The 21,879-nt window shown below is 47.9% G+C and overlaps 1 long non-coding RNA gene across 1 annotated transcript; it reads left to right on the top strand.

Annotated features, from left to right (window-relative positions):
• Positions 1 to 884: 884 nt before the first annotated feature.
• Positions 885 to 21,430, top strand: LOC311115479. Its single transcript, XR_014611267.1, has 2 exons — positions 885 to 1,375; positions 20,047 to 21,430. It is a non-coding gene; the product is annotated as an uncharacterized lncRNA (long non-coding RNA).
• The last annotated feature ends 449 nt before the right edge of the window (positions 21,431 to 21,879 follow it).

Below are 21,879 nucleotides of genomic sequence, written 5' to 3' on the forward strand. Positions count from 1 at the left end.
ATGACGGGAAAAAAAACAATTTAATCCATTTTAGAATAAGTCTGGAACATAACAACAAAATGTGAAAAAAAGTCTGAATACTTTCCGAATGCTCTCCCTGTGAACGTTCCAACGTTGGTTTGAGGTATCTAGGTCACGTGGTCAAGGACTTGAATCCCAGCTTAAATGTTTCAAATGATCCGTTTGAAACTTTGAGGTTCCCTCTATAGACGTTTAATATAATTCTTGAAAATAAAATAAAATCGTTGAAAATTATCAACTTTTTTGTCTGAAAATAAAATAAAACATTCTCTCAACTGCGTTACACACTCCAGGGGACTAGGTTAGTAGCTACTTATCTTTTTTGCGAGGGAACGCAAAATAATAAGCTATTTTTTAACTGATATAATAATGATTTAAAAAGAAAAAGTAGTTAACTTATTTTGTTGTTGTACATGTCCCTTTAGGGGTTCCGTAGAGAACTGCTATGAGTCCACTGTGTTGAAATTGTTTTGACGTCGTCTGAAAATAAAATAAAACATTCTCTCAACTGCGTTTCACCCTCCAGCCAGCAGATGGCGCTGTGGGTCTTTCAGGCAGGTCTGCCAGAGTGTGACGTGGAAGTGAACTGGACGCTTCTTTCAACAACAACAGCTAGTCTGTCGTCACTAGTTACCACAGTCACAAAGACATCATTATGGCTAAATCCCGCCCATTTCTACAACTTATCTTCTTAAAATCTTAATTTTGAAACCTAACCTTAACCACATTGCTAACTTTATGCCTAACCCTACATTTAAATTAAGAACAAAAAAAAATTAAAACATTGTTTTCATGAATTTTTACTATAGCCAAATTTGACTTTGTGGCTGTGGTAACTAGTGACAACCCAGCTCGTCAGCCATGTTCTTTTATAGTTAAATGGCGACGGTCAGCCACCTCGGTAGCTTGCTAGCCGAAACATTGAAGCTCTTTAGACGCTTTCTGGTATATTAGCCACTGTGTTTTGAACTATCTTCTTTCGTCTAGCTAGTTATCCTATTTAATTTCATATTTACGTTGTTATTAGTGAGCTAACGAAGCTACCTGGCTGGTTAAGTTATCACTAGCCTAGCTAGCTAGCTAACTAGCTAGCTAACATCCCCGACCATGAGTTCACTAAGCTACTCTCCTCCTGCTAAAGAAGAGGAGGTCTGCTGGACGGAGAAAGAGGGTCTGTGGCTGAACGTTGTCGTGAAAGAGGAGAAGGAAGAGGAGGATGTTACAGTAACAAAACAAGATGAGGCTGTTACAGTGAAAGAAGAGGAGGATTCAGATTTTGGAGTGAAGGAGGAGGGAGAGATAACTGTCATATTGGAAGAAGAAGAAGAGGAGATTGGAGATCTGATTAACACCAGTAAGTACTGTCTTAAAAACAGAAGCACAACACTGCAGTTGTTGAAGTAAAGGGCCAGGTCGTGGGGGTAACAGAGTCACACTCCCATTATCAAAACGGCCATATCTTTTTTTGTTACAATCAGGTCCAAGTCTTGCTCTCATGATCCCTTCTTTTTTTTTTTCTTCATGAAAATTTTCGTCAGAATAGACGCTGTATTTGCATTCAAATCAAATTGTATTTGTCACATACAACAGGTGAAATGCTTATTTACAAAGCCCTTAACCAACAATGCAGTTTTTAAGAAAAATAAGTGTTAAGTAGGAAATAGAAAAAAACAAGACAAATAATTAAAGAGCAGCAGTAAAATAACATTAGCGAAATGAAAAATGTTATACATTGATTTTTGCATTTTAATGAGGGAAATAAGTATTTGACCCCCTCTCAATCAATCAGATTCCAAACTCTCCACCATGGCCAAGACCAAAGAGCTCTCCAAGGATGTCAGGGACAAGATTGTAGACCTACACAAGGCTGGAATGGGCTACAAGACCATCGCCAAGCAGCTTGGTGAGAAGGTGTCAACAGTTGGTGCGATTATTCGCAAATGGAAGAAAAACGAAAGAACTGTCAATCTCCCTCGGCCCGGGGCTCCATGCAAGATCTCACCTCGTGGAGTTGCAATGATCATGAGAACGGTGAGGAATCAGCCCAGAACTACACGGGAGGATCTTGTCAATGATCTCAAAACAGCTGGGACCATAGTCACCAAGAAAACAATTGTTAACACACTACGCCGTGAAGGACTGAAATCCTGCAGCGCCCGCAAGGCCCCCCAGCTCAAGAAAGCACATACAGTGAGGGAAAAAAGTATTTGATCCCCTGCTCATTTTGTATGTTTGCCCACTGACAAAGAAATGTTCAGTCTATAATTTTAATGGTAGGTTTATTTGAACAGTGAGAGACAGAATAACAACAAAAAAATCCAGAAAAAACGCATGTCAAAAATGTTATAAATTGATTTGCATTTTAATGAGGGAAATAAGTATTTGACCCCTCTGCAAAACATATTTTTTTTTTTACATTTTTAGTCATTTAGCAGACGCTCTTATCCAGAGCGACTTACAGTTAGTGAATACATATTTTTTATTTTTATTTTTTATACTGGCCCCCCGTGGGAAACGAACCCACAACCCTGGCGTTGCAAACGCCATACTCTATCAACTGAGCTACATCCCTGCCGGCCATTCCCTCCCCTACCCTGGACGACGCTGGGCCAATTGTGCGCCGCCCATGAGTCTCCCGGTCGCGGCCGGCTGCGACAGAGCCTGGATTCGAACCAGGATCTCTAGTGGCACAGTTAGCACTGCGATGCAGTGCCTTAGACCACTGCGCCACTCAGGAGACATGACTTAGTACTTGGTGGCAAAACCCTTGTTGCCAATCAGAGGTCAGGGGATCAAATACTTTTTTCCCTCACTGTATACATGCCCGTCTGAAGTTTACCAATGAACATCTGAATGATTCAGAGGAGAAACTGGGTGAAAGTGTTGTGGTCAGATGAGACCAAAATCGAGCTCTTTGGCATCAACTCAACTCACCGTGTTTGGAGGAGGAGGAATGCTGCCTATGACCCCCAAGAACACCATCCCCACCGTCAAACATGGAGGTGGAAACATGCTTTGGGGGTGTTTTTCTGCTAAGGGGACAGGACAACTTCACCGCATCAAAGGGACGATGGACGGGGCCATGTACCGTCAAATCTTGGGTGAGAACCTCCTTCCCTCAGCCAGGGCATTGAAAATGGGTCGTGGGTGGGTATTCCAGCATGACAATGACCCAAAACACACGGCCAAGGCAACAAAGGAGTGGCTCAAGAAGAAGCACATTAAGGTCCTGGAGTGGCCTAGCCAGTCTCCAGACCTTAATCCCATAGAAAATCTGTGGAGGGAGCTTAAGGTTCGAGTTGCCAAACGTCAGCCTCGAAACCTTAATGACTTTTATAATAATAATAATAATAATCATAATATAATATGCCATTTAGCAGACGCTTTTATCCAAAGCGACTTACAGTCATGTGCGCATACATTTTTACGTATGGGTGGTCCCGGGGATCGAACCCACTACCCTGGCGTTACAAGCGCCATGCTCCACCAATTGAGCTACAAAGGACTTGGAGAAGATCTGCAAAGAGGAGTGGAACAAAATCCCTCCTGAGATGTGTGCAAACCTGGTGGCCAACTACAAGAAACGTCTGACCTCTGTGATTGCCAACAAGGATTTGCCACCAAGTACTAAGTCATGTTTTGCAGAGGGGTCAAATACTTATTTCCCTCATTAAAATGCAAATGATTTCATAACATTGTTGACATTGTTTTTCTGGATTTTGTTGTTGTTATTCTGTTTCTCACTGTTCAAATAAACCTACCATTAAAATTATAGACTGATCATGTCTTTGTCAGTGGGCAAACGTACAAAATCAGCAGGGGATCAAATACTTTTTTCCTTCACCGGTACAGAGTCAATGTGAAATAACAGTAGGGAGGCTATATACAGGGGGTACCGGTACAGAGTCAATGTGAAATAACAGTAGCGAGGCTATATACAGGAAGTACCGGTACAGAGTCAATGGGAAATAACAGTAGAGAGGCTATATACAGGGGGTACCGGTACAGAGTCAATGTGAAATAACAGTAGGGAGGCTATATACAGGGGGTACCGGTACAGAGTCAATGTGAAATAACAGTAGGGAGGCTATATACAGGGGGTACCGGTACAGAGTCAATGGGAAATAACAGTAGGGAGGCTATATACAGGGGGGTACCGGTACAGAGTCAATGTGAAATAACAGTAGGGAGGCTATATACAGGGGGTACCGGTACAGAGTCAATGGGAAATAACAGTAGAGAGGCTATATACAGGGGGGTACCGGTACAGAGTCAATGGGAAATAACAGTAGGGAGGCTATATACAGGGGGTACCGGTACAGAGTCAATGTGAAATAACAGTAGGGAGGCTATATACAGGGGGTACCGGTGCAGAGTCAATGGGAAATAACAGTAGAGAGGCTATATACAGGGGGGTACCGGGACAGAGTCAATGTGAAATAACAGTAGGGAGGCTATATACAGGGGGTACCGGTACAAAGTCAATGTGAAATAACAGTAGGGAGGCTATATACAGGGGGTACCGGGACAGAGTCAATGTGAAATAACAGTAGCGAGTAGTAGTAGGAGGCTATATACAGGGGGCAGCGAACAGCCTGAGACAAAATTATGCAGCCAATAGGAGTACAGGTGTCCCTAATAAGAGGGGACGCCTCCCCTCAATCAACCTCCCGCCTTAAACCAATAGGAGAAGAGCTCCCTTATGGGGCGGAGCTCCACTCATAGAACTGGAGTTACACTCCGGTAACTAATCGTTCTATATCGTGGAGCTCCGCCCCATAGCGGAGCTCTGCTCCTATTGGTTTAAGGCGGAGCGCAAAAGCTCCAAAAATGTACTCCCTGCCGAGCCCAACACTTCCCAATCGAAATGAAAAAGGTCAGGCCTGGCAATGGCTGCGACCAAGTCCCGCAGTACTGTAACACACTGTGTCGCAATACACTGCGTCCTCGGTTTCAAATCCGCCCCACACAGTCCAATGGCATCACCGATGTCTGGTGGGCAGATAACCAGAATACGGGCCATACTAATCTGTACTAGCAGATAGATGGTACCTCCAATATCCTGTCACAACAATAACACCGACCACTAATGGAATGACACAAAGTGTCACTCTACATTGTGTACACGGGAGCCCGCCCCACAGAGGGTAGTGGGTACGGCCCAGTACATCACTGGGTCCAAGCTTCCGGCCATCCAGGACCTCTATACCAGGCGGTGTCAGAGGAAGGCCCTCAAAATTGTCAAAGACTCCAGCCACCCTAGTCATAGACTGTTCTCTCTGCTACCACACGGCAAGCGGTACCGGAGCGCCAAGTCTAGGTCCAAAAGGCTTCTCAACAGCTTCTACCCCCAAGCCATAAGACTCCTGAACAGCTAATCATGGCTACCCGGACTATTTGCACTGCCCCCCCACCCCATCTTTTTACGCTGCTGCTACTCTGTTAATCATTTATGCATAGTCACTTTAACTCAACCCACATGTACATATTACTTCAACTACCTCAACTAGCCGGTGCCCCCGCACATTGACTCTGCACCGGTACCCCCCTGTATATATAGCCTCCATACTGTTATTTTATTTTACTTCTACTCTTTTTTTCTCAACTCTTTTTTAGTTGTTGTTTTATTTGTACTTTTTTGTTAAAAAGAAATGCACTGTTGGTTAAGGGCTGTAAGTAAGCATTTCACTGTAATGTCTGCACCTGTTGTATTCGGCGCATGTGGCCAATAAAATTTGATTTGATTTGATCAACGGAACCCCCAAGGATTAGTGGGCAGATCCCAGAACATGATTCATACTAATCTGAACAAGCATATAGATGACGTCACCGGTCTAATAGTACCGTAACCAAGGTTACTACTAATTACCCCTCATCATTCCGCCACAACCCGGTTATTCACTGGTGGGCAGATCAATACACGCCTTCCACTGTACCGAAACATGTCAGTCAGGAGTCACGCTATAATATGTCTCTCTATCAGAAGCGGACCTGAAAGAGACCTACCTCTTTTAGTCCTGCATCCCTTTCTCCTCCTAGCTCAAAGTCTCCCATCAGCTACGCTGAGTACAGACCGAGCCAAACGAATTAGAAGACCGATGTCCAAGAGATAGAAACGGATAAAAGGAGACGGTGACGACCACGACGCCGCAGCACAATTATCCAAAGATAGAAATATCTAAAGGGCAGTAGAAGCCGCTACGAGTGTTCCTCTAGAGAAGGGCGGTAGAAGCCGCTACGAGTGTTCCTCTGAGAAGGGCAGTAGAAGCCGCTACGAGTGTTCCTCTGAGAAGGGCAGTAGAAGCCGCTACGAGTGTTCCTCTGAGAAGGGCAGTAGAAGCCGCTACGAGTGTTCCTCTGAGAAGGGCAGTAGAAGCCGCTACGAGTGTTCCTCTGAGAAGGGCAGTAGAAGCCGCTACGAGTGTTCCTCTGGGAAGGGCAGTAGAAGCCGCTACGAGTGTTCCTCTGGGAAGGGCAGTAGAAGCCGCTACGAGTGTTCCTCTGGGAAGGGCAGTAGAAGCCGCTACGAGTGTTTCTCTGAGAAGGGCAGTAGAAGCCGCTACGAGTGTTCCTCTGGGAAGGGCAGTAGAAGCCGCTACGAGTGTTCCTCTGAGAAGGGCAGTAGAAGCCGCTACGAGTGTTCCTCTGGGAAGGGCAGTAGAAGCCGCTACGAGTGTTCCTCTGAGAAGGGCAGTAGAAGCCGCTACGAGTGTTCCTCTGAGAAGGGCAGTAGAAGCCGCTACGAGTGTTCCTCTGTGAAGGGCAGTAGAAGCCGCTACGAGTGTTCCTCTGAGAAGGGCAGTAGAAGCCGCTACGAGTGTTCCTCTGAGAAGGGCAGTAGAAGCCGCTACGAGTGTTCCTCTGAGAAGGGCAGTAGAAGCCGCTACGAGTGTTCCTCTGAGAAGGGCAGTAGAAGCCGCTACGAGTGTTCCTCTGAGAAGGGCAGTAGAAGCCGCTATGAGTGTTCCTCTAGAGAAGGGCAGTAGAAGCCGCTATGAGTGTTCCTCTGAGAAGGGCAGTAGAAGCCGCTATGAGTGTTCCTCTGAGAAGGGCAGTAGAAGCCGCTACGAGTGTTCCTCTGAGAAGGGCAGTAGAAGCCGCTACGAGTGTTCCTCTGAGAAGGGCAGTAGAAGCCGCTACGAGTGTTCCTCTGAGAAGGGCAGTAGAAGCCGCTACGAGTGTTCCTCTGAGAAGGGCAGTAGAAGCCGCTACGAGTGTTCCTCTGAGAAGGGCAGTAGAAGCCGCTACGAGTGTTCCTCTGAGAAGGGCAGTAGAAGCCGCTACGAGTGTTCCTCTGAGAAGGGCAGTAGAAGCCGCTACGAGTGTTCCTCTGAGAAGGGCAGTAGAAGCCGCTACGAGTGTTCCTCTGAGAAGGGCAGTAGAAGCCGCTACGAGTGTTCCTCTAGAGAAGGGCAGTAGAAGCCGCTACGAGTGTTCCTCTGAGAAGGGCAGTAGAAGCCGCTACGAGTGTTCCTCTGAGAAGGGCAGTAGAAGCCGCTACGAGTGTTCCTCTGAGAAGGGCAGTAGAAGCCGCTACGAGTGTTCCTCTGAGAAGGGCAGTAGAAGCCGCTACGAGTGTTCCTCTGAGAAGGGCAGTAGAAGCCGCTACGAGTGTTCCTCTGAGAAGGGCAGTAGAAGCCGCTACGAGTGTTCCTCTGAGAAGGGCAGTAGAAGCCGCTACGAGTGTTCCTCTGAGAAGGGCAGTAGAAGCCGCTACGAGTGTTCCTCTGAGAAGGGCAGTAGAAGCCGCTACGAGTGTTCCTCTGAGAAGGGCAGTAGAAGCCGCTACGAGTGTTCCTCTGAGAAGGGCAGTAGAAGCCGCTACGAGTGTTCCTCTGAGAAGGGCAGTAGAAGCCGCTACGAGTGTTCCTCTGAGAAGGGCAGTAGAAGCCGCTACGAGTGTTCCTCTGAGAAGGGCAGTAGAAGCCGCTACGAGTGTTCCTCTGAGAAGGGCAGTAGAAGCCGCTACGAGTGTTCCTCTGAGAAGGGCAGTAGAAGCCGCTACGAGTGTTCCTCTAGAGAAGGGCAGTAGAAGCCGCTACGAGTGTTCCTCTGAGAAGGGCAGTAGAAGCCGCTACGAGTGTTCCTCTGAGAAGGGCAGTAGAAGCCGCTACGAGTGTTCCTCTGAGAAGGGCAGTAGAAGCCGCTACGAGTGTTCCTCTGAGAAGGGCAGTAGAAGCCGCTACGAGTGTTCCTCTGAGAAGGGCAGTAGAAGCCGCTACGAGTGTTCCTCTGAGAAGGGCAGTAGAAGCCGCTACGAGTGTTCCTCTGAGAAGGGCAGTAGAAGCCGCTACGAGTGTTCCTCTGAGAAGGGCAGTAGAAGCCGCTACGAGTGTTCCTCTGAGAAGGGCAGTAGAAGCCGCTACGAGTGTTCCTCTGAGAAGGGCAGTAGAAGCCGCTACGAGTGTTCCTCTGAGAAGGGCAGTAGAAGCCGCTACGAGTGTTCCTCTGAGAAGGGCAGTAGAAGCCGCTACGAGTGTTCCTCTGAGAAGGGCAGTAGAAGCCGCTACGAGTGTTCCTCTGAGAAGGGCAGTAGAAGCCGCTACGAGTGTTCCTCTAGAGAAGGGCAGTAGAAGCCGCTACGAGTGTTCCTCTGAGAAGGGCAGTAGAAGCCGCTACGAGTGTTCCTCTGAGAAGGGCAGTAGAAGCCGCTACGAGTGTTCCTCTGAGAAGGGCAGTAGAAGCCGCTACGAGTGTTCCTCTGAGAAGGGCAGTAGAAGCCGCTACGAGTGTTCCTCTGAGAAGGGCAGTAGAAGCCGCTACGAGTGTTCCTCTGAGAAGGGCAGTAGAAGCCGCTACGAGTGTTCCTCTGAGAAGGGCAGTAGAAGCCGCTACGAGTGTTCCTCTGAGAAGGGCAGTAGAAGCCGCTACGAGTGTTCCTCTGAGAAGGGCAGTAGAAGCCGCTACGAGTGTTCCTCTGAGAAGGGCAGTAGAAGCCGCTACGAGTGTTTCTCTGAGAAGGGCAGTAGAAGCTGCGAGTGGAGTGAGCTCTTATACCCTGAGGCAATTGTTCGTCACCCGCTGCCTCATAAGCTGTCTCAAATGCCTCCGCAAAAGCCAATGAGACAGACGCTGTTTTCGAAAGTGGTCTACCTAGTGCAGCCGCACCGTGACACACAAACAGCTGAGGCGATTACCTAATCGCTGCTGTGCGCTCAACGTAACACGCCAAGGCGCGCACTGGGCACAGGCGATAGAGCCTTTCCTCTCTCCTCTCCCCAGGGAGGGGGAGAAAATGCCCACAGCTCCACGGTCTGTGATCTATATGAACTCCTATTAGCCTTCGGCATTAAATGCTGGTTTAGGACGTAACACAGGGTATATAACAAAGTATTGAGAAACTTTTGTTATTGACCAAATACTTATTTTCCACCATAATTTGCAAATAAATTCATTACAAATCCTACAATGTGATTTTCTGGATTTTTTTCTTCTCAATTTGTCTGTCATAGTTGACGTGTACCTATGATGAAAATTACAGGCCTCTCTCATCTTTTTAAGTGGGAGAACTTGCACAATTGGTGGCTGACTAAATACTTTTCCCCCCCCACTGTAGATGAACTCTTATTAACCTTCGGCATTAAATGCCGGGTTAGGACTTAACACCGCTCTGCTCAGATCGCCATTAATGGCAAGGCAGTCGGGTCTCGTCGAAAAGAGCACACTAATCACTGACACGCTTAGCAGTGGTCAAAGCGAGCAACAGTGCCGTCTTCATAGACAGCATCTTGAGGGGTATTTGATTCAATGGCTCGAACGGCGACTCACAGAGAGCTTCGAGTACCAAAGCCACTGAGGAAGCGTGGCTCAAGGCATTGGCCTCAGCCGCCGCGTTCCTAATAAAAAACGTTTCACTAGAGGGTGGCTGAAGACAGTGTCTCTGCCAAACACCTCGTGACAAGCTGAAATCGCCGCTGCAAACACCTTAAAGGTGGCGGGCGATCGCTGCTTATCAAACATAAACTGCAGGAACGAGAGTAACCCTCTCAACCCGACAGCTCATGGGGGTCTACATTCTCTGTGACGCACCATTGTGAAAACACGTTCCATTTACTGGCATACACCCTGGAAGTGGAACCGGCACGTGAAACCTGTATGGTCCTGATTACTGAATCAGATATCCCACGGCACTCTAGCCTGTCCCTCTCAGGAGCCAAGCCTTCAGTGGTTGGCTGATTATGGGCAATCGCCCCCCCCCGCCTGAGACAACGCGTCCCGTCGATATGGAATTGGCCAAGGTGGCGCAATCAACATCTGACTCATCTCCGCGAACCATGGAGCCCCTCGGCGATCGGGGGCCCCCAATATTATTGACAGCCCGCCTGATCTCACCCTGGCTAACAGTGGGAGAATGCAGGACAGCTGTGGGAATGCATACAGGAGAACTCTCGGGGCCACGGTCGGTGCGCGAACACGTCCTTCCCCAGTGGCGGTTCGTCCTGATCCCTTAGAGAGAACCATAGAGGACAATGCGCGTTCACACGTGACGCGAATAGATCCACCTCGGCTGTTCCCAAATTTGGAGAACAATGTCCGGGTGCAGACGCCACTCGTCGCCTCGAGGACCCCCTCGAGACATGACGTATGCTCCCACGTTCAAGTAGCCTGGAATGTGTGCTGCTCTTAACGAGCGAAGGTGCTCTTGAGCCCACAGCCACAATTCCTCCGCCGACCGGTGGAGTGCATGAGACTTGACTCCTCCCTGGCGATTTATGTAGGCTACTGTGGTCCGGTTGTCTGACCAGACCAACACATCGCGAACCCCGAAGGGGTAGACGAGAAGTGGGTCAGAACCAGTCGAACCCATGTCAAACTCCAAGAGGTTGATGTGGCGACTCGAAAGAGGCCACACACCTATCGCTTGGGTCTGACATGTCCCTCCCCATCCAGTCAGAGAGGCATCTGTAAACACTGGAATGTAGGAGGACACTTTGCCTATTGGGACTCCGTGCGTGAGAACGCTCGGGTCTCTCCAATAGTTCAGATCTGCACTGAGCGAGAGAGGAACCACCACCAACCGATGACGTTGACGCACTGGGTCAAGTCTTAGTTGGGCGAACCATCGCTACATCCTGCGCATGTGCAGGAGTCCCAGCGGAACCATGAAATGGGCTGACGACATGAGACCCAAGAGTGACATGACTGACAGCGCCGTTACCGTGTGATTCGGACGAAACCTTCTTAGGGCTAGCAACAAGGCTACCCTTCGAGGGTCCGAAATTCGAACCCTCATCATTAGTGTCTAGCTGTATCCCCAGGTAGACAATCTGATGACTGGGCCAGGGCGTGCTCTTTTTCCAATAACCAGCGAACCCCAGATGTGTGAGATGAATCTGTGTCGTGTGAGTGAACGCCAGCTCTGCCGACGGGGCGAGAACCAGTAGGTCGTCTAGGTAGGCTAATAGCCTTATTCCCTGACGACGCACCGGTTCCAATTCCGCCTCCACACATTTGGAAAACGTGCGAGGTGCCAGGGTGTACCCGAATGGCATCCTCGTGAACTCGTAAGCCCTCCCTTGAAAGGCGAATCACAGAAACTTTCTGTGACGCGGCTGCACCGGCACATGAAAGAACGCATCCTTTAGGTCTATGCTCGTACAAAAGTCTCCCTTCTGGACACATTCCAGTAGACGTTTTGTCGTTAGCATTCGGAAGGGCCGTTTGGCTACGCTCTCGATGAGAATGCGTAAATCCAATATCGGCCTCATTCCCCCCGTCTTTTTGGGCACCAGGAAATAGGGCGAATATAGCCCTTTGTTCCTTTGCTCCCGGGGAACTACTGTGACCGTCTCCTTCGCCAAAAGTTCCGTAATCTCTGAAATGAGAGCGCCCACTTTTTCAGGCGTTCTCATCACTGTCTCCATCAGCAGCACGGGTCTGAACTGCACTGACTGAAGGCGTTAGCCTGAGACAGAGCGCCGTCCCCGAATAGCGGTCGCGTCATCATGCCATTATCTGGTTGAGACTGCAGCCTGCTATGTAAGACACTCACTACAGTCTTTATGAGGTAACCCACCTTGTTACCTTTATATCACCTGCCTCGTGTGTGTTCAACTACGCACCCTTGGTGGGCAGAGCTACACTCCGTGGTGAGAGAGAGAGAGTGAAAGAGTTTGAACGTTCTCGGATGTATCATGGAAAAAGGGCTCTCTTGTGACAAAGTCAATTGGAGCCAACTCTTTATTTAACACATCAACAATAACAGTTCCCTCCGTACCCTCAACAGAAGGGTGGGGGGGGCGAATAGTGGGCACAGTCAAACCAGCCACTGCGCCGTCTCCCATTCTCACCCCCTCGCCTCGTCATTGGCGCCGTCTCTTCTGGCCACCCCTACGGGTGCTTTCCAAGAATGCGCTTTGACGACCTCTCTCGACAAACGGCACGGTCGGGACCTCTGGTTCCGCAGGAGGGGCGGGGCCCGCTTCTCTGCTGCCTGAAGTCGCTGCACGACGCCTCGCTGTAGACCTCTGATGATGCGGACGCTAACCGGGTCCACCAATAAGAGCATCGATGACGTCGTCCCCACAGTGACTGTCCGTACGTACCCCAACCAGAAGCCCTGGATTACAGGCAACATCTGCACTGAGCTAAAGGCTAGAGCTGCCGCTTTTCAAGGAGCGGGTCATTAATCCTGACGCTTATAAGAAATCTCGCTTCGACCAAAACACTTCTGTTTTTTATTTCTACCTGGTAGTTAATTGCACTCACCTGGTGTCCCAGGTCAGAATTAGCCCCTGATTAGAAGGAGAGGATGGAAAAACAGAGGTGTTTCGGGCCCTCCAGGACCGGAATTGAATTGAAGAACCCTGGTCTAGTGTGTGGGTAGAGTCTAGTGAGGCGGTAGAGTATGACGTCCGTTTCGGTGCAGTGCCGAGTCTCCCTGCCAGTGGCTGCTTCCTCTCCTCGTCAAGCCTCAAGCGACCCCAAACAGGCCGTCTTCAAAGATGGGGGGGGGGGGGGGGGGGGCGTTCAGTAGCGCGGCTCTGTCTGTCTCTTTAATGGCTGTCATAAAGGTGTCGTTCCACCACCACCGAAGTGGCCATGGACCCTCCCCGCACACACAGCTGATGCCTGCGTTAAGTGGAGAATAGCGGCAGAAAATTCTGGACGCCTCTTCCACTTCCTCCCCAGAAGAGGCTCCGCCGCCTTCCTGGGCCTGGAATAAGGACCGCCCTCCATCATATCCACTTCTGGGTTGGAGGGAATGGGGGCAGCTTAATCTGCAGGCGCTCGGCAGCCCTCTCGATGAGCCCTGGAAAGTCAGAGCGCAGAGAGGCTGTGGCGTATGATGTGGCTACTGAATTCTCAGAGCCTGCATCATCATCACCCAGGGATGAAAAAGACCTCGCCCTTTCCAATGGAAATGGGGTCTTAAAATCATGGGTCAGAGGAATGGATTGTTCCGTTGGAATATCAATTTCTTCCCCAATATCCCTGTCGTCTCCTGAGTCAGCGCCCTCAGATGATGTCTCAGAAGCTGAGGCTAACACTGATAGCACATCCTCCTAAGAGGAATATCCTCCCTGAAAAACGCCCAACGCTCCTTCCTCTCTTTCAATGAAAGGAGGGCGCAGCTGGCGCATAGTGGGGGATCTATGAGGCCGTCCCTGGCGTGCTGAGACCCAAGACACACTAAACATAAGTCGTGGGGGTCAGCAGCCGCCATGGTGGACCAGCGACATTGAACTCTGAAAATAGCTTTTGGGGTTGGAAAATCTCCTGGTGTGCTCATTTTAGGACGACGTCGATGATCTGGAAAATCGACTGCGTTTTCTTCGTCCTGAGTCTTCGTCTTCTTATCGGCTTCTTCAAGTCTTAGTCCAGTCGCTGAAGATAATGGGAGGCTGATTGAGGGGAAGCGTCCCCTCTTATAGGGACACCTGTACTCCTATTGGCTGCAGGTGTGTGCATAATTTTGTCTCAGGCTGTTCGCTGCCTAGGCAGCGGGGTAAACCAATAGGAGCAGAGCTCCCCTATTGGGCGGAGCTCCACGATATAGAACAGTAGTGAGGCTATATACAGGGGGTACCGGTACAGAGTCAATGGGAAATAACAGTAGGGAGGCTATATACAGGGGGTACCGGTACAGAGTCAATGGGAAATAACAGTAGGGAGGCTATATACAGGGGGTACCGGTACAGAGTCAATGGGAAATAACAGTAGCGAGGCTATATACAGGGGGTACCGGTACAGAGTCAATGGGAAATAACAGTAGAGAGGCTATATATACAGGGGGTACCGGTACAGAGTCAATGGGAAATAACAGTAGGGAGGCTATATACAGGGGGTACCGGTACAGAGTCAATGGGAAATAACAGTAGGGAGGCTATATACAGGGGGTACCGGTACAGAGTCAATGTGAAATAACAGTAGGGAGGCTATATACAGGGGGTACCGGTACAGAGTCAATGGGAAATAACAGTAGAGAGGCTATATACAGGGGGTACCGGTACAGAGTCAATGTGAAATAACAGTAGGGAGGCTATATACAGGGGGTACCGGTACAGAGTCAATGTGAAATAACAGTATGGAGGCTATATACAGGGGGTACCGGTACAAAGTCAATGGGAAATAACAGTAGAGAGGCTATATACAGGGGGTACCGGTACAGAGTCAATGTGAAATAACAGTATGGAGGCTATATACAGGGGGTACCGGTACAAAGTCAATGGGAAATAACAGTAGAGAGGCTATATACAGGGGGTACCGGTACAGAGTCAATGGGAAATAACAGTAGAGAGGCTATATACAGGGGGTACCGGTACAGAGTCAATGTGAAATAACAGTAGGGAGGCTATATACAGGGGGTACCGGTACAGAGTCAATGTGAAATAACAGTATGGAGGCTATATACAGGGGGTACCGGTACAAAGTCAATGGGAAATAACAGTAGAGAGGCTATATACAGGGGGTACCGGTACAAAGTCAATGTGCGGGGGGCACAGGTTAGTTGAGGTAATTGAGGTAATATGTACATGTGGGTAGAGTTAAAGTGACTATGCATAGATAATAAACAGAGAGTAGCAGCAGAGTAAAAGAGGGGGTGGGGTGGGGTGGGGGGAACAATAGTCTGGGTAGCCATGATTAGCTGTTCAGGAGTCTTATGGCTTGGGGGTAGAAGCTGTTAAGAAGCCTTTTGGACCTAGACTTGTCGCTCCGGTACCGCTTGCTGTGTGGTAGCAGAGAGAACCGTCTGACTAGGGTGGCTGGAGTCTTTGGCAATTTTTAGGGCCTTCCTCTTGACACCACCTGGTATACAGATCCTGGATGGCAGGAAGCTTGGCCCCAGTGATGTACTGGGCCGTATGCAGTTGCCATACCAGGCGGTGATGCAACTGGTCAGGATGCTCTCGATGGTGCAGCTGTAGAACTTTTTGAGGATCTGAGGACCCATGCCAAATCTTTTCAGTCTCCTGAGGGGGAATAGGCTTTGTCGTGCCCTCTTCACGACTGTCTTGGTGTGTTTGGACCATGATAGTTTGTTGGTGATGTGGACACCAAGGAACTTGAAGCTTTCAACCTGTTCCACTACAGCCCCGTCGATGAGAATGGGGGCGTCCTCGGTCCTCCTTTTCCTGTAGTCCACAATCATCTCCTTTGTCTTGGTCACGTTGAGGGAGAGGTTGTTATCCTGGCACCACACAGCCAGGTCTCTGACCTCCTCCCTATAGGCTGTCTCATCGTGGTCGGTGATCAAGCCTACCACTGTTGTGTCGTTGGCAAACTTAATGATGGTGTTGGAGTCGTGCCTGGCCATGCAGTCATGGGTGAACAGGGAGTACAGGAGGGGACTGAGCACGCACCCCTGAGGGGCCCCCGTGTTGAGGATCAGTGTGGCAGATGTGTTGTTACCTACCCTTACCACCTGGTGGCGGCCCGTCAGGAAGTCCAGGATCCAGTTGCAGAGGGAGGTGTTTAGTCCCAGGGTCCTTAGCTTAATGATGAGCTTTGAGGGCACTATGGTGTTGAACACTGAGCTTTAGTCAATGAACAGCATTCTCACGTAGGTGTTCCTTTTGTCCAGGTGGGAAAGGGCAGTGTGGAGTGCAATAGAGATTGCATAATCTGTCGATCTGTTGGGGCGGAATGCAAATTGGAGTGGGTCTAGGGTTTCTGGGACAATGGTGTTGATGTGAGCCATGACCAGCCTTTCAAAGCACTTCATGGCTACAGACGTGAGTGCTACGGGTCGGTAGTGATTTAGGCAGGTTACCTTAGTGTTCTTGGGCACAGGGACTATGGTGGTCTGCTTGAAACATGTTGATATTACAGACTCAGTCAGGGACATGTTGAAAATGTCAGTGAAGACACTTGCCAGTTGGTTAGCGCATGCTCAGAGTACACATCCTGGTAATCCGTCTGGCCCTGCAGCCTTGTGAATGTTGACCTGTTTAAAGGTCTTACTCACATCGGCTACGGAGAGCGTGATCACACAGTCGTCCGGAACAGCTGATGCTCTCATGTATGCTTCAGTGTTCCTTGCCTTGAAGCGAGCATAGAAGTAATTTAGCTCGTCTGGTAGGCTCGTGTCACTTGGCAGCTCGAGGCTGTGCTTCCCTTTGTAGTCCGTAATAGTTTGCAAGCCCTGCCACATCCGACGAATGTCGGAGCCGGTGTAGTACGATTCAATCTTAGTCCTGTATTGACTATTTGCCTGTTTGATGGTTCGTCGGAGGGCATAGCGGGATTTCTTATAAACTTCCGGGTTAGAGTCCCGCTCCTTGAAAGCGGCAGCCCTACCCTTTAGCTCAGTGCGGATGTTGCCTGTAATCCATGGCTTCTGGTTGGGGTATGTATGTACGGTCACTGTGGGGATGTCGTCATCGATGCACTTATTGATGAAGCCAGTGACTGATGTGGTGTACTCCTCAATGCCATCGGAAGAATCCCGGAACATATTCCAGTCTGTGCTAGCAAAACAGTCCTGTAGCTTAGCATCTGCGTCATCTGACCACTTCTGTATTGAGCGAGTCACTGGTACTTCTTGCTTTCGTTTTTGTTTGTAAGCAGGAATCCGGAGGATAAAATTATGGTCAGATTTGCCAAATGGAGGGCGAGGGAGAGCTTTGTACGCGTCTGTGTGTGGAGTAAAGGTGGTGTATAGTTTTTTTCCCCTCTGGCTGCACATTTAACATGCTGGTCGAAATTAGGTAAAATGGATGTACGTTTCCTTGCATTAAAGTCCCCGGCCACTAGGAGCGCTGCTCAGCGTTTTCTTGTTTGCTTACAGCTCGTTGAGTGCGGTCTTAGTGCCAGCATCGGTTTGTGGTGGTAAATAGACAACTATGAAAAATATAGATGAAAACTCTCTTGGTAAATAGTGGGTCTACAGCTTATCATGAGATACTCTACCTCCGGTGAGCAAAACCTCAAGATTTCCTTAATATTAGGTTTTGTGCACCAGCTGTTGTTTACAAATATACACAAACCGCCACCCCTTGTCTTACCGGAGTCAGCCGTTCTATCCTGCCGATGTAGCATATAGCCTGCCAGCTGTATGTTGTCCATGTCGTCGTTCAGCCACGACTCAGTGAAACATAAGATATTACGGTTTTTAATGTCCCGTTGGTAGGATAGTCTTGATCGGAGCTCATCCATTTTATTATCCAATGATTGTACGTTGGCTAATAGGACTGATGGTAGAGGCAGATTACCCACTCGCCGTCGGATCCTTACAAGGCACCCCGACCTACGTCCCTGATATCTCTGCGACTGATGGGGATTTGGGCCTTGTTGGGTGTCTGAAGTAAATCCTTCGCGTCAGACTCGTTTAAGAATAAATCTTCGTCCAGTACGAGGTGAGTAATCGCTGTCCTGAAATCCAGAAGCTCTTTTCGGTCATATGAGACGGTGGCAGAAACATTATGTACAGAATAAATTACAAATAACGCGAAAACACACACACAATAGCACAATTGGTTAGGAGCCCGTAAAATGGCAGCCATCTCCTCCAGCGCCATTATTCCACGCCATTATTGCAGCCTTTCGCAGGTCGGTGTGCAGCTTTCCACATTTTGGTCACCCCCAAAAAAAGGGGAATGGGAAAAATTGAAATTGCACCACCTTCTGACCCTGCACCTATACACCACCATCTGACCCTACACCTATACACCACCATCTAACCCTACACCTATACACCACCATCTGACCCTACACCTATACACCACCATCTGACCCTACACCTATACACCACCGTCTAACCCTACACCTATACACCACCGTCTGACCCTACACCTATACACCACCGTCTGACCCTACACCTATACACCACCGTCTAACCCTACACCTATACACCACCGTCTGACCCTACACCTATACACCACCGTCTAACCCTACACCTATACACCACCGTCTAACCCTGCACCTATACACCACCATCTAACCCTACACCTATACACTATCCCCCAAAATGCACCAGGCCATCCCAATACTTTGGCCCTAAACGATCCTACACCAGGCCATCCCAATACTTTGGTCCTAAACGATCCTACACCAGGCCATCCCAATACTTTGGCCCTAAACGATCCTACACCAGGCCATCCCAATACTTAGGCCCTAAACGATCCTACACCAGGCCATCCCAATACTTTGGCCCTAAACGATCCTACACCAGGCCATCCCAATACTTTGGTCCTAAACGATCCTACACCAGGCCATCCCAATACTTTGGCCCTAAACGATCCTACACCAGGCCATCCCAATACTTTGGCCCTAAACGATCCTACACCAGGCCATCCCAATACTTTGACCCTAAACGATCCTACACCAGGCCATCCCAATACTTTGGCCCTAAACGATCCTACACCAGGCCATCCCAATACTTTGGCCCTAAACGATCCTACACCAGGCCATCCCAATACTTTGGCCCTAAACGATCCTACACCAGGCCATCCCAATACTTTGGCCCTAAACAATCCTACACCATGCCATCCCAATACTTTGGCCCTAAACGATCCTACACCAGGCCATCCCAATACTTTGGCCCTAAACGATCCTACACCAGGCCATCCCAATACTTTGGCCCTAAACGATCCTACACCAGGCCATCCCAATACTTTGGCCCTAAACGATCCTACACCAGGCCATCCCGGTACTTTGGTCCTAAACGATCCTACACCGGGCCATCCCAGTACTTTGGCCAGAGAACATGTTTCCACTGTTCGAGTCCCAGCCGACGCTTGGCGTTGCCATGGTGAACTTAGGCTTGTGTGCGGCTGCACGGCCATGGAAACCCATTTCATGAAGGTCCCAACGAACAGTTCTTGTGCTGACTGACGTTGCTTCCAGAGGCAGTTTGGACCTCGGTAGTGAGTGTTGCAACCGAGGACAGACTTTTTACATGCTTCAGCACTCGCCGGTCCCGTTCTGTAAGCTTGTGTGGCCTACCACTTCGTGGCTGAGCCGTTGTTGCTCCTAGACGTTTCCACTTCACAATAACAGCACTTACAGTTGACCAGGGCAGAACTTTGACAAACTAATGGTGCCACATTGAAAGTCACTGAGCTCTTCAGTAAGGCCATTCTACTGCCAATATTTGTCTATGGAGATTGCATGGCTGTGTGTTTTGATTTTATACACCTGTCAGCAACCAAATACTCTATCTATATATATATATAATATCTATCTATCTATATATATATATATATATATATATGATATACTACATCCATAACTGGAGGAGTTTCTACAACCAAATTGCGTGTGAGGCAATTTTAGCAAACACAGAAAGTGGCCTATGTTGGAGACCAAAAGTCGCCTGGCTGCTTAGGATTTCAGCAACTGTAATAACTTATTTCTAGCCTAGAATCATCAACTTTACTACTGTTAAAAAAATAAGACTAAATATGACTGTTGATGAAGTGACTGTCATATTAAGACAATTCTGAAAGATGTTTGTAAAAGCATTTCAACATTAAGGATGTAAATTGTTATACAACATAATGGGCATTACCTTTTAGCGAAAATACATTTGATTTCTGCTGTTGTGGGCCTTTAACCATCTGTCTGACTTTGTTGTTCACACAGGAGAGAGACGTAGGGAGCCTCAACAACATCATGATGCTGACGAGGCAGAGAAGAGTCTCTCCAGATCAAAACACCTCAAGAAACACCAGCGGAGTTCCACAAGGAAGAAAACTCACTGCTGCTCTGAATGTGGGAAGAGTTACTTAAGATCAGATTCACTGAAACTACACCTGAGAATTCACACAGGAGAGAAACCTCACTGCTGCTCTGACTGCGGGAAGAGATTCACCTCCTCGGCAGACCTTAAAAGACATGGGAGAATCCACACAGGAGAGAAACCTTATCACTGCTCTGACTGCGGAAAGAGTTTTGTTTCCTCAGGACATTTAAAATCACACCAGAGAACACACACTGTAGAGAAACCCTATAGCTGTACTCAATGTGGGAAGAGTTTTACTCACTCAAGCAGCTTGATAGTACACCAGAGAACACACACAGGAGAGAAACCTTATAGCTGTGATCAATGTGGGAAGAGTTTCCTTTCATCTGGCCGTCTGACTATACACCAGAGAACACACACAGGGGAGAAACCTTATAGCTGTGATCAATGTGTGAAGAGTTTTACTACATCTAGCCAGCTTACTATGCACCAGAGAACACACACAGGAGAGAATCCTTATAGCTGTGATCAATGTGGGAAGAGTTTTACTCAGCCAAACAGCCTGGTATCACACCAGAGAACACACACAGGAGAGAAACCATATGGCTGTGGTCAATGTGACAAGAGATACTCTGATAAAAGATCTCTGATCAAACATCAGACAATTCATACATGAAGGAGTTGTTCCATGATATCAATTAAATAATAATGTCACAGTGTAGAATGTTTTAACATTGTAGTAGGAGTACTTTAATTAATAATGTCACAATGTAGAATCCCCCTGTTCTATTGATTTCAGTGTGATATGGATATTAGCCTCATCAGGGGAAAAATCCAGGCTCTGAAATGAAAGAGTTGTGTTACACTTACCACGTTGGCGACCCAGTTGAATGAAAATGCAACCCATTCAAAATGTGTCTTCTGCAGGTTGTCCTCTAACCAGTGAGGTAAAAGATATCTCCCATTTCCATGTATTTTTTTAGTTGTGTTAGTTTCAACAGCTCGTACAACCTGATTTCCTCCCTAATCGATATCAGTGATTTGGTGCTTGTGCAGTTTATAAGGTGCTCGTTAAAATAAATACAATTAAAATGATTACTATTGTGGCACGTGTAGATAGTACATTTGATGTTTAGGTTTTCAATACATCAAACTGTTTCTGCATATTGGTTATTGATTTGGACACGTTAAAACTGTTTTGACATTGGGCAGTATCCCACCTAGCAAAATGTAGTTGAAAATATGTATTTTAAGTTTGCTGAAAATAAACGCAGTTGACAGAGAGATTATTTTTTTGTTGTTGCTGAGTGTACATTCGGTTTTAGTTGAAAGTGGAAGTTGAAAATATGTATTTTCAGGTCGTTGTTTCAACGACTTGAAAACAACTTAATTTCAACGTACTTGCAGCTTACACATGGACGCAGTATAATAAATTGGTCTATAATCAGTTTTATTAACAATCTTACATCACTCCAGTATTTCTTTACAACATTCAAGTGCTACTTGTCTTTATTCCACTACTGAAGAAGCATGACTCAAATAACCTACTCATATTTCAAACATCCAGCCTGACAAAATATACATTTTTAATTATTCAATGCCTCACCATTAAGTGAATTATTGCCAATACATATTAACAAAGGGGTGATCATTTGGTTTTTATATTTTATATTTACAATTCATGCAACATTTAGTAATCATAAATTATGCAACCAACTGACCATTTTGGGGTA

The sequence above is a fragment of the Coregonus lavaretus genome (genome assembly GCF_964263955.1).
Source record: "Coregonus lavaretus genome assembly, contig: HAP1_SCAFFOLD_2500, whole genome shotgun sequence".
In the NCBI taxonomy this organism is placed as follows: Eukaryota; Metazoa; Chordata; class Actinopteri; order Salmoniformes; family Salmonidae; genus Coregonus; species Coregonus lavaretus.